This window comes from Choloepus didactylus, chromosome 7 (genome assembly GCF_015220235.1).
Source record: "Choloepus didactylus isolate mChoDid1 chromosome 7, mChoDid1.pri, whole genome shotgun sequence".
In the NCBI taxonomy this organism is placed as follows: domain Eukaryota; kingdom Metazoa; phylum Chordata; class Mammalia; order Pilosa; family Megalonychidae; genus Choloepus; species Choloepus didactylus.
The window spans coordinates 143,050,627-143,064,893 of record NC_051313.1 but is presented as its reverse complement, the minus strand read 5'-3'; the positions used below and the strand labels follow the sequence as shown (position 1 = coordinate 143,064,893).

The 14,267-nt window shown below is 38.5% G+C and overlaps 1 pseudogene; it reads right to left on the bottom strand.

Moving 5' to 3' along the window:
• Positions 1-9,300: 9,300 nt before the first annotated feature.
• LOC119540841 lies at positions 9,301-13,427 on the bottom strand (annotated as a pseudogene).
• Between the last annotated feature and the right edge of the window lie 840 nt (positions 13,428-14,267).

Below are 14,267 nucleotides of genomic sequence, written 5' to 3'. Positions count from 1 at the left end.
CCTACTCAGTTTTCTCATTGAAATGGAAATAGCAGAAGACCCAAATAGCTTGAAGTATGCTATGAGTAGCAGCACCAGGATCATGTTGAAGAAGACTCTGACAAATAACACAGGATATTAAGGACCACACCCTCCTGGAACAGTGGGTTTGGACTAGGAACTTCAGGGTATCTATAGCCAATATGAGTGGGAGAGCCCTGTTTCTGCTTCAGCTGGTGCACAGACTTGCAGAATCCCAGGTACATTCTGACAGACTCCCAGAGATTCTAATTTAGTCAGATTCGTGTTTATTTGTTTTCAAAATGAATGGGTTTCCTGGGAATTTTTCTCTCTTCTGAGGGGTCAAGGAAAGTTTTAGATTATAGCTTTATTATAGTAAAAGGATCCAAATAAGAAGCCAAAAGATATGCATAGGGTGATGTCTAGGAGGGTCTCAAATGCAATTTTCTGTGTCCTCTCCACATGAAGTCAGAATACTTCATCCTCCTGGCACAGCAGCAAAGTATTTTCTCAATCATAGAAGCTCAGCGGGACTTCAAGTGTCCTGGGTTTATGTGGGTTTTTATTAGGTAGGCATGATTGATAATCAATGTCCCCAACCCCCAATACCCTGCTTGGTTTCGGTGTGGCCCTCCATTTACATTTTAAGTCACTACTGATAATGCAGAAGTTCTCCCATTTTGCTATTTAGTCTTTCTATGTCTTACACCATTTTTTGTCCCGCAATTCTTCCATTAATGCCTACTTTAATATTTATTTGATTTTTTTATGTTGTAACATCTTGGGTGCCTTTCACTCCTATCTGGATATATTTTTCATGTTTCTTTGTGGTTACCATTGGGTTAAAATTTAACATCCTAAATAATTCACAATTATATTTGAGTTGATACCAACTTGACTACAATAGCATACACATATACTTTTCCTATACCCCTCCATCCATTCACCTTTTTTTGGTACTTGTTACAAATTATGTCTTTGTATATTTTATGTCCAATACCATAGATTTATCATTACATTATTGCATTTTCATTTTAGCTCCTGTTGGAAGTAAGAAGTAGAGTTACATAACCAATAATACAATACAGTAGTACTGGCATTTATAATTACCCAACTGGTTACCTTCATGGAGGTCTTTAATTCTTGGTGCCACTTTGAACTACTGTCAGTATCTTTTCCCTTCAATCTGAAGAATTCCTTTAAGCATTTCTTGTAGGGCTGGTCTAGTGGTGATGAACTCCATCAGCTTTTTTAAAATCTGAGAATGTCTTAATCTCTCCCTCATTTTTGAAAGGAAGTTTAGCCAGGTATGGAATTCTTGGCTGTCAATGGTTTCTGATGAGAAATTGTCATTCAATCTAATGGGACTCCCATGTACACTCTTATGTCTTGCAGCTTTTTGAACTCTATCCTTGTCCTTTGCATTTTTCAGTTGATCAACATGTGATGAGATGTACTTTTCTTCAAGTTTTTCCTATTTGGTTTTCTGAGGTTCTTGGATGTGAACATTCATGTTTGGAAAGTTTTTCTGTCATTATTTATTTGAATAATCCTTCTACCCTTTTTCTCTTTATTCTCCTCTAGGACTCCCATAATGCATGTATTGGTTTAATTGATGGTGTCCCAGAGATCTCTTAAGCTAGTTTCACTTTTTATAATTCTTTTTTCTTTCTGATCCTCAGCCTGACTCATTTCAATTATCTTATGTTCAAATTCACTGATTATTCTGCCAGCTCCAATATTTTTCATTTCTGTTATTTTGGTCTTCAATTCCAGTAGTTATATTTAGTTCCTTTTAAAAATTTTCTATATCTTTATTGAGATTCTCATATCATTCATTCATTGTTTTCCTGATACCCTTTAGTTCTTTCACTGTATTTTCCTTCATCTTCATGAGCATATTGAAGATCATTTTTTAACATCTTTTTCCAGAGTCCAGTCTTTTTCATTCTTGCTTTCCAGATTTTTATCCTCTTCTTTTGGATGGACCATCATTTCCTGTTTCTTTGGCTTGTAATCTTTTGTTGCATGCTGTGCATTTTAATATTTTAAAATGTTAACTCTGGGATTTATTTCCTGAGGTATCTGTGTCTTGAGTGTGTAAGCAGCTGGTGGTATGACAGAGATTTTCTTGAATGTTGGCCCTTCTGCCAGGCAGGTTCTCCCAGGATGAATGCAAAATATGTGGTCTTCCCTGTCTTTTTCTGGGTCTGTGCCTTGCCCTGAGCTTGTGCATTGCTTAGGAATTCCCTGTTTATAGGGGTTTGAATGCCCTTCTACTCCCTCTCCCAGGTGTTGCAGTGCCAGAGTTAAACAAGTAAGCCTTTGCCCCATGTCATCCGCCTCAATTATTCTTACACTGCTTTCATTATCTCAAGCTGCTTTTGCCTAAAGGGCAAATTCTGGGAGTAGGGAACACTGGAGAGGAGTTTTCCAAGTCAGTCTTTCCCAGCTGGAACAGTGTCAGGGATCCATAAAAGGAGCACAAACTTCTCTGGAAAGAAGATGAGGGAGGAGCCAGGAAGGGCTCCAACTCCTCAAAGCTGTGCTTTCTTGACCTGTCTAAGAAATGCAGCTCTTCTCTTGTCCTCCACAGCTCTGAGGAAGCATGTAGTCTTTAAGTCTCCTCTGTTGCCCATGCAGGGTGGGTTGGAATGTTGGCCATCCTCAGAGCCAGGCCCACAGCAACCCAAAGTTGCTAATCAAAAGCCACAATTAGTGATTGGCTCTTGCCCACCCTGGACTTGGGGAAGTGGATTTTTATATCCTTTGCTGAAACCAGGAAGTTATGCCCACCAGATTCCATGCTCTCTGCTGTGAGAGTGGGAATGGGCACCAGTAACCACTGTGCAGAGAAAGCAGTTTACTGGTATTCACCATAATTTACCCACCTATTCCTCCTGCTCTCCTTTGGATGCTGCACAGTGTTTTGTTGGACTCAGAGTTTCAAAATAGTTCATTTGGATAATTTCTGCCTGTTTAATAGTTGTCCTGGTGGAGTGGTTGATTCCTGGAACTTCCTACTCTGTCATCTTCCCACAGTCCTATCCTCCTTATTATTGTTTTTCAAATATTTCATGTCTCTTTGGATGCATTTACTCATCAAAAAAAACTTTGTAATAAACTTCTCATATTCCTTAAAAATCTTGATGGGATTTTTAAAATTTGGAATTACATCAAATGGGTGGTTTAATTTAGAATTGAGATCACTACAATGCTGCATCTTCCTATTTTGGAATACAGTATGTCTCTCCATTTATTCAGGCCTTTAAAAAGACCAGGATTGGAAAACTTAATTCTTCTTAAATATGAAGTTCCTGAAGAGGGAAAATTTGGGGCCATTATCACCCATTTTTGCCTAAATGTGAGTAACTTATCAGATTTTTAAAACATTTTTGGAGAGCAGAATATGGATAAAAGAATGATTGAAACTTGGGGTAGTTCAAAGAAATGCCATTGGGGATATAGGAGGTGAATAAGGGAACCCCAAGAGAAATTCTACCCATTTCATAATTTTCCTGGTTCACAACTTTGCAAAAAAGGTTGTCCTTGAAATGGATCAGATTTTCTAAAAGTTGATGAATGTTATATTGATAGTACATGGGTATGATTGTACATGGGTATTTGCATCTCTAAAGGTAAAAGGGTAGGGGAGAGCAAAGCTGGATTGACTCTCCCCAAAGACTTCAAATTCAACCTGAATTTCTCCATGTCTTGAAAATATAACCCAATCACTGTTCCCTTTTTATGGTTTGTGGTAAATATTGGAAAATATAGGTATCATTAGTAAAAAAAAGTTCTTTAACACTTTGAAATACCACCAGGACAAAATAATATCCCATAATGATTCAAGGTAATTCCACTAGTTAAGTAAACCAGATTTTTAGGCTTCTATTGCTTGCACCTATGAACATAGCTTGGGTAAAAAAAAAAAAAATATATATATATATATATATATATATATATATATATATATATATATATATATATATTCTCTCACAGTTCTGGAGAACAGAAGTCTGAAATCAAGATGTTGCTGGGCCATACCTGTAGGGGAAAATCCTTCTTTGCTTATTCTAGCTTCCGGTGTTTGCCAGCAGTCCCTGGTGTTTCTTGACTTGTCGCTGCGACACTCGTCTCTGCCTCCTTCCTTCATCACATGACACTCTCCGTTGTGTGTCTGTGTCTCTTCTCTTCTTATAAGGACACCAATCATATTGGATTAATGGCCCATTCTATTCCAGGGAGACCTCATCATAACTAACTACGTCTACAATGACCCTATTTCCAAATGAGGTCATGTTCTGAGCTTCTGTGGGTAGGACTTCAACAGATTTTTGGGGGAGAAGCAGAATTCAGCCGCTAACAGACTGTGCACATGATAAGAAATATTGTTTTGGAGTCCATGGTTAGTCAGGGACAACATTGTGAGATACTTCCGCTAGTCGGAGAGTTGAGCAAAACCAGATTACTGAGGACCTTATATATCAAATGAAGAAGTTTGTATTTTATCACACAGGCCATGAGGTGTTACTGAATCTTTCTGAGCATGGTCATGATGTTTATGAATACTAATCTGGCTGCAAAGCATTGAGATGAGCCTTTATGTTGGCCATTCCGTCCACTTGGAACATTCTTCCTTGTACATTTGCATGGCTAACTCACTTCTCTCCTTTCTGTCTCTGCTCAAATGTTACCTTCTAAATGAGACCCACCTTGACCACCTTTTAAAAACTGTTCTCTTTGCCAGGGCCTCTCCCAATCCCCCTTATGCTACCCAAACTTTTCTTGTTCTCTGTAGCATTTATCATCTTCTAACACACTATAACATATCTTGTTAAGTGTACTGTTTATTTTCTGCCTCCTCTCCTCCCCAAAGGTTAAATCATGAGGACAAGGAGATATTATGTGTTTCGCACATTGTAGGAGTTGAACAAATATTTGTTGCATGAACAAGGAGATGCATGGTATGGAAACCACAGTGTGCAGAAGACCTTTGGTAGGGATTGGAAAGCAAGAGATGGATGTGAGGTAGTTGTGAAGGAAGTGTCAACAAAACCTCATGGCTAACTGGAAGGGGGAGCGGGTGGGATTTTGGATGACTTCAAGGACTTGGGGCTCAGGGCTGGTGAATGGTGATACAACTGAGAGCACAGACAAGTATGGAGAGGAGGCTGGCCTGAGGGAGACATTATGGCTTCCCACCTATTAAGCTTGAATGGGTAGCCAAAAACCCCAGTGAAAATATCCTGTAGGAACCCTACATCTTCAACATCTTCCCTAAACATTACTCCCACTGATAGATAGTAGGTTATTCTGAGGATGGGCTTCCACTTCTGCCCTTTTTCTTCCCACTCCCCATCTGGGGCCTCTCCAGCAACACCAGCTTCCCTCCAGCTTCCCACAACAGTATTCTGACCTTCTCATGCAAGAATCTTTACCTTAAGAATGATACTCTCAGGCTCTAACATTTTCTACCCATGAGTTCATTCACAAACTGAGCACCTACTATACTTCCCACCTAGTCTAGGCTTCCATCCTTGTAGCTATCATCTAGGAATCATCTGATGACAGTACTTCCCCTCCCTTCCCAGGGTGGTCCTCAACATGGAAGACTGCACTTGTGTTAAGTTTGTGCTCCAGCCTGGTGTTTCTTAGACTTGAGTCATTTGCATACTGCCCTTGTGACTTTTTTTTTTTTTGCCTTATCCATGTGCCACTTGTATTTTCCTTAACAGTTTATATCATATCAGCTTATTTCTCTTTTTGAAAATTATTTATTTATTTTTCTTAATTAATTTTTATTTATTTTTAAGAGAAATAAGCTGACATCAAAAGGGATCTTTGCATTTCATTAGATGACCCATTTAATACACCCACCCCTTGGTTTCCTGACCTCTTTGACTCTAACAATCTTCACTCAAACTACTACTTCAGAAATTTTCAGAGTAATTATTATTAGGATACTGAGCAGTGCTGGAGAATCACTCAAGTGTGCAAATCGATGCCCATAAAAATCTACAGCCAGCCTCAGCTGGCGTCTTGGTGTCACTGGAAAAATCCCTTTATCTAATCCTCATCAGCAACTTCAACCAGTGAGGCTATGACAAGACATCTGTGTTCAGTTCATGCATTCCTTTCTGCTCCCACCCCCATTTTCTTTTGCCTTCTACATCACTCATTACCTGAGTTATCGCAACTGTCAGTCACCACAGCTGCAAATATTTGGCGTGTGTAACAATTGGCGAAAGGTGTTTAGCAGAGTAGCAAATTTTTAAAGCCATAATAAAAAGAGTAATTATTATTATATATACACACAAACACACATGATATTTTATGTGATGGTGGTAGCTGTCTGGATTACTGAAGTGAGAAAGACTTCAAAGTCATGTTGGAACTTAGTGAGAGAGAGTGCTATGATTGATTTGTGATGTCTGCCTTCGCTGAGGATGAGAAAATGCCAACACATGAGTTATACGTGACATTCCTGATGTGCATTCAACACGTCGTTGCTGAGCACCTTCTTTGGCACAAGGCACTGACCTAGATGCTTCGGAAAAAGAATATCTGAAATGAGAGTTAGAGATGCTGAGGTTAAGGAGACCTCAGAAGTCTTCTAGTCCAACCCTCACTAAATCCACCAGGAATCCCTTCTGAAGCATCTTAGTCAGATGGTCACTAAATTCCTACTTGATCACCCCAGGTGTTTAGAAATTCCCTCCTTCCTGTTGGCACCCAGTCTATTTTAACAGAGCTCTCACTGACTGCTCAGTCTGCCTGGGAGAGGCTGGTCAATGTGTGAAGAACGTTGCTGGCTGTTCCCAAGACTCCTGTCTTCAGGTCAACAATCTCCATTCCTGAAGCTTTTCTGAAGGGCATATTTTCCTATCCTGGCTGTCATCCTTTGACCATGTTCCTGTTTGTCTAGGTCCAGTGCCGAGTGGATTGGTTCCCAAAAGAGGCAAGAATATTGCTTGACTGAAAAAATGAAGATTCTGGGGCCACAGACTTTGCCATTTTAGCTTTTAGTCCTCCTGATCTTTTTTTTTTTGATAAAATTTCTTTAATGACTCTTTGGCATTTGAAGTCTGCATTTTCAGTTTACCTTTTAGTTGAATTGGATCAACACTTTTAAGTTGTAAGACATGCCTCTTCATGAGTCAATGTATAAATGAAACAAAGCCAAATTCATTAAGCAAAGCATGGAGAGCAGCATTTCACATTTTGCTAACAGCTCTAAAAATTCAGGTTTTCTCTTCTTAAGATTATGAGTGGTCTTCAGCTGAGAATCTGATGATTGATCTTTCCTTATTCACACAAGAAACAAGAGTTTACCACATGTTTTTTTTTAGTACTTTCCCTAAAATTCATGATCATTGTTAGGTTTTATTCTTTCCTCCTTTATCTCTCAAAGGAAATATAGCAGCAAACCACTCCCATATTTTAGGCTTTAAATTCACCAACAACTGGGTTCACTGCCAACAACCACAAATATTCAATTCTTTATTAATGTACTTGTCATTCCAGTAAGCTTGGATTAATACATGAATAAATAAAATAACTACAACTAATTTTAAAAAATAGAATGAAAATGAGATTAAAGAGTCCTGATCAAAATAAGCACTTAACAACTTTCAGTTGTAAGACTGCAAAAGTTACACACATTCCTGATAACACTAGGACTGTTCAATATCAATTATTAGAAAAATAAATGAATGGTTCAGAGCCATAGAAGTTATTTTAATATTAGTACATATTTTTCCTGTTATAGACAAATATTTATAACATATACTTGGTTTCTACCTCATACAAGACTAAATAGAAGTCTAAATATTACTGCATTTACCCAAAACACAGCACTGACTGTTTCACAAGTAACCTGGTCTAAAACACTCAATTCTATAGCTAGGCTATGGTATGAATGCATGGCTATATTAATAGTTTTAGGAAAGGCATAGGTTTCCAGAAGTATGTCAAAAACACAAATAGGTCTATAAATAACAAGAAAGTATCAGCAAAATTGTTTAGGTTATAACTTCCCCAAATTTTCTAATGCTTTAGCTGTTTTCAATATATGTTGCTTGACCAGTTAGTTTAGTTACAGTTTTCGACTAGTAACTGATTCCCCTCTAGAGGAGCTAAATATAACACAGCACAAACTTCCTAAGGAAGGCAACTTAAAAAATCTAAAAAAGTGATTACAATTCTCCTAATTAACATTTGAGATACCAAAAGAATCAATGACTCAAAAAACACTTCGAAATTATTCAATTTTTCTTTATCATTTTCCTTCAAAACTATTCACACAAATTTAAGATCCAGAATGCTTTAGAAAATATCTTCAAAGTAGGCCTTTCACTGGAGTGTTTTGATCAGAAGATACAGCCTTACTGCTTCTAATATGTAATTCTAATTTAAAATCAGAATCCTTAGTTTGAAAACATCAAATTCAATTTCAAAACAATTCATTGGTGCAGCTACTAAACAAAAAATGAAATCAGGGTGAAAATGTGCAGCAGCAACAGATACTAGAGTGGAAAAAAATTCTATTTTCCCATAAAGACTCTATGAAAATATAAAGCCCAAAGTGAGTGAAAACCAAAGTCCACATACTGTATAAACATTGTTTAAAAATAGAATGTTTTCCAAAGTTTCTTATGAGATGTCAATGAATCATTATAGTCTGAATTAAGACCTTATAAATCAAGGGTAAGTTATATATGACTGTGCTGATTTACATTTACCTTCAACAATGTTCGACTGATAAATATAATCTACAGACATCCACAGGAATACTTAATACCCCATCATGTCATCTCTCAGTACTTGATGTTTATTGTTTTTACAGTTTTGCTACTTTCAGTATCAAGAAGTCTTTTTAGAGAAAGAGTTCCATCTTCTCCAATGATCCCTAAAGTGTGGGTAATAAAATATAAAATTAAACAAGACTTATGTTTGGTAAATTAACCTATAAAACTACTGTTGCAATATTCATAGTTACTGCATATAAATATAGTCATTAGAAAGCCTATAAAGTATATCCTCAGTTTTATAAAATAAACACAGATTATCTCATGGTAAAAAAATACGTGCTGGCTGCCAAAAAGTTCTTTGTTGCATTAGGATGTGCAATAATGAGCAAAACCTTAGAAAACAATGAACATGTCCTCCAAACTTTTAAAATCTTTTACGCATGAACTGCACTGCAGCAGTGGGATGCTTTTTCGAGGCTGGCATTATAAAGCTAATGCTAAGAAAGAAATAAGGCAGAACACGTGAGCAACAAATGGAGTAACCAAATTATTGCAAATGGAGATTAGCAATAAGAAGTGAGGAAGTTGACCCTCCATTCCATTCTGATAAGATGTCATCTTTAAGTAGTAAGTTCTCTGCAGGAGTAGAACTCCTATATCGGCATAAAATGACTATGAAAGCAAACTGGAAAAACTGGTCTCTGTGTGAATGTCCAGCGTTGAGGCACCTTCCTGAAATGAGTGAACAAAGTTAAGGACTTGCAGACAGAGTTTTCTACTGGAATGTAAGAGGTTTTGAAGGCTCTCTTCTCTGCAAAGGCTGTGTGTAGCAATTTTCCTACAAACTTCCTGGTTTAATTTAGAAATAAATAGTGGAATTCCAAAGCACAGTTCAAGAGGAACCTGATATCCCTCTGTTTTGGCAACAGAGTTTTGTTTTGTTGTTGAATCCATAGTTGCTTCCTCAGTGACCGTTTCAAATGACTCTGTGCTCCCATTTACATTTGAGCCGGAAGCCAAATCAGTTTTCTCTCTCATCAGAGGCATCACTGAGTTTTCTGTCTCCAAGTTTACTTAGAAGCATTCAACATAGTGACATATCCACAGAAATGCTGCAAGTCTATTTTGTTCTTTAATATTTGCAATGCTTTATGATCACTCATATTGACATGAGTAAACTCTCCTTGTAGTTCATTTCAAATGGAAATAGTATCTGCACAGTTTCTCCTATCCCATGCAAACCATGTCCCTGAATTAAAAAAGCAGAATGTGTTTAGGCATCATTCAACATTGTGAGCACATCTGAAGGAGGAACTCCTCAAGAATCATGATCATCATCCTGGAATGTATCTGGCAGTTTTTGAAGTCTTGTACCTTTGGACAGTAAGAGGGATATCACTTGCCCAGTGATATGATAAATGTACAGCTTAAATCAGACACAACTGACTTCTGGATAGCTGGTCTGATATGCTGCAGGGTGCAGCAGCTGATGGGCTGGATTTCATTGGTGAGAGGAGCCGTGCAAACAAACAGTGTGAAATTTTTGTTTAGGACCCTGCTGCAAATCGCAGGGTCCAAACCAAGAAGGCTTTCACAGCATAAGAGATCCAGAGGAAAGCCATAATTGAGTTGGTCTGGCTGTGCAGTTTGTGCAACTAGATCTTTATTATGATGCAGAAACAGTATTGTCTTTCTCAGAATTAAGTGCATGATCGAAACTTCACCAGTGCTCTGAACCTTTTCTAATTCTACAAGAAAGCTGCCCAGAGACTCATCTGAGAGTTTACCAACTTCTAACATTGGGACTGCATGGCTTTTCAAGTTTGGTGAAAGATTTCCCATCATTAAAAAGGTAGTAAGAGTTGAGTCAAATACGAGTGCAGTATGTTTTGTTTATCCTGTAGACAGATTCAAATTGCTTATGCTGGCTGTGCCAGCTGGATCTTCTTGACTATTTATATCAGTATCAATAGCCAATGAAGCTCTTACTTTCACCACCATCCCATGATAGGAGCATCTTTTGTGGGCATAAAGTACTCTTTATTTACAGATGGGAACATTCCTCCATGATGAATGAAGTTGATCCAAATTTACTACTTGCCCCTTCTTATGGGCAAAGCCCAGTAAGCAATGCATTGAAAGAGCATTCTTAGCCAGGGATAAGTTTATCTCAAGGACATTTGCAAGCTCGGCAACATTAGTGTGTCTACTGAAACAAATATTTTATAAAGTTTCAAAATAATTATCTTGCACTCGATTCATTACAAACCCTTCAAGAGAAGTAACTGCTGTACAAATGTCATCAGATATTGGTACATCCGGATAAACAAATCCTTTGTTATATAAACCTCTGTGTCCTCTTCTGTGATATAACCAGCCTGCACCATGTGCCACGCCTGTATGGTAATTTCCACTGACTTTATTAGTAAAAGATACAGGCTGTTTTCCATCTGATTTTTTTTTTTAAATGATCTACCCTGATTCATAACATCAATGTATTGGTTTCTTCCTATGCCAAGAAGTCTTAGACAGTCAGCAGCAGTGAAACTGAGCAATGAATCATAACTTTTCTCAAGGTTCATAAGATCCTCCATAATCCTAGTGTAATATGAAAATGGTGTTATCCGCAGACCCTTAACCATACCTACGACAAATGGTAGGAGTACAGCTGAGATGCTCTCCACCATATTTTAGGAGTTCCTCATTGTATTTGCATTTGTCTTTCTTGACGTGTTTAAATTATTCCTGTATCGTATCTGATTGACGTTACTGGATAGGACAACCTATTTTTCATATTCTATGAACTTCTACCTCACCTTGGCTGGCAACTTGCTCCGGGGTAGTTGTGCTGGATGTGGATCTCCACGTCTATCTAAGTTCATGATGGCAGGGGCTGGGGCTGGAGTGGCACAGGGTGGGTCCTTGGCCTGACCTGGGAGCCCACAGGAGATCCCCCCTCCTCATGCTGCGGGAGGCCTGGGGCTGCCCCACAGCCAGGGCTCCCGACTGCTGGAGCAGCCACAAGGCACCGAAGGGGCGGAGATCTGTGGCAGGGATGCCGGGCCAGCTCCACGTTTCTTCCTAGCAACGCCCCCCCACCCTTTTTTTAAATGTTATGTGACGTATATACAACACACAATTTCCGATTTTAACCAAGTTCATGTGTACAGTTTGGTGACTTTAACTTCACTCAATGTTGTGCTACCGTCACTAGCATCCCATATCAAAAGTTTTTCATCACCCCAAACAGAAACTCTATACTCATTAAACAATAATTCCCCATTTCTCCCCACCCTCGGTGCCTGGTAACCTGTAAGCTCTTTTCTGGCTTATGAATTTGTTTACTCTAGGCATTTCATATACGTGAGATCATACAATACTTGACTTTTTGTGTCTGGTTTCTTTCACTTAACATGACATCTTCAAGGTTCATCCATGTAATAACATGTATCAGAACCTCATTCCTGTTTTTTTTTATTAACTTTTTTTATTGTAGAATATAACACATATACATAAAAACGATAACTTTCCAAGTGCAGTTTAACAAGTAGCAAGCAAATTTCAAAGAATATTAGAGGTTACAATTCCGCAGTTTCAGTTATTTCCTTATTGTGAAATATAACACATATACAAAAAGGTAGTATCTTTCAAAGCATGATTTAACAAGTAGATATATAGGAAATTTCCAAAGTTATTATGAGTTATAGTACCATAGTTTCAGTTATTTCCTTATTGTAAAATATAATATATATAAAAAAAGGTATGGTTTTCAAATTACAATTTAACAAGTAACTACAGAACAAATTTCAAAGGAAGTTATGGGTTGCAGTTCCACCATTTCAATTCTTTCCTTCTATCTATTCTAATACCCTAGTAACTAAGAAAAAGCAAATTATGTAAAGATTCAGCATTCATAATTCTTTGTTAAATTCCGTCTTATTTGTTGCTACCCTTCCCTCTAGTTTAATCACCTTCCCTATCTTCAGAGATGTCTAAGCAGTGACCACCCTAACCTGTTCATGTTGAAAGTGGGTGTCGACTCTGTGAGCAAAGGGGACATATCTGGTTGATGCAGAACCTCATTCCTTTTTTTATGGCTGAATTATATTCCATTACATGTGTGTACCGTGTTTGGTTTATCCATTCATCTGTTGTTGGACACTTGAGTTGCTTCTACCTTTTGGGTATTGTGAATAATGTTGCTGTAAACACTGGAGTACAATATCTGTTAAAGTCCCTGTTTTTAATTCTTTTGGTGGGACTAGCAAAGTTAACTCACAGTAAAACTTGAATGTGGGGAGAAAATGTAACACCTTTATTCTGCTTATTGTTAATATGATTTTACTCATAAACTCCACCTCCTGGTAATGGGAAAATGTTAACTTTTAGACTTATTCAATTTCAAACTTACTTTGAGGAAATAAACAAGTCTCTGTATTAGTTTCCCAGGACTGCTGTAACAAATTGCCACCAACTTGGCAGCTTAAGACAGCAGAAATTTATTTTCTTACCATTTTGAAGGCCAGTAGTTTGCAATCGAGGTGTCGGCAGTGTGGCTTCTTTCTGGAGGCTCTGAGGGAGAATCTTCTCCATGCCTCTCCTGGCTTCTGATGGTTGCTAGCAATCCTTGATGTTTCTTGGCTTGTAGACCCTCACTCCATCCTCTGCCTCCATCTTCACGTGGCTTTCTTCCCTGGGTCTCTCTGTGTGTACCTGCCACTTTTCTTGAAGACATCTAATCAAGTATGACCTCATCTTAGTGAATTACATGTGCAAACACTCTGAGGTTCCAGATGGACATAAATTTTGGGGGATACTATTTGACCCACTATACTCTAATATTTCTTGGGCTTCCCCTCCTTCCCATTCTCTGCTCCACTCCAAAATGGCTGAGGACTATGAATTAGGGAGGACTGTGAATTGCCGTCTCTGGCTCCTCTGATCTCCTGGGTGATATGCCTTATCCAATGAGTGCTAAGTATCCTCCTGGCATGTGACTTCCCTCCCCAGGCTTGAACTCCCCCTGCATTGAGGTCTCAGCCTTCCCTCAGCTCTTGCTGGCTAAGAGATGAAGCCCAGAGTCTGCCTTAGAGAAGCTAAGAGAGGACTCCCAGATGCTTAGAGAGAAATGCCCCAGGAGAACTAAGCAGAGAACTGAGAGAAACTAAGAGAGACAGAATTCCAGAGACATTTTAGAAAAAGACATTTAGAAATGCAACCTGGGAGCAAGGGACCAGCAGATGCCAGCCACGTGCCTTCCCAGCTGACAGGTATTCTGGATGCTATCAGCCTTTCTTCAGTGAAGGTAACCTCTTGTTGATGCCTTAGTTTGGATACTTTTGTGGCCTTAGTACTGTAAATTTGTATCCTAATAAATCCCCTTTGTGAAAGCCAATTCATTTCTGGTATTTTGTATAACAGCAGCTGCAGCAAACAGGAACATAGATCCTACCCCAGAACATGGATCCAGAAAGGAACTCAGCCCTGCTGACATTTTGATTTTAGCCCAGTGGG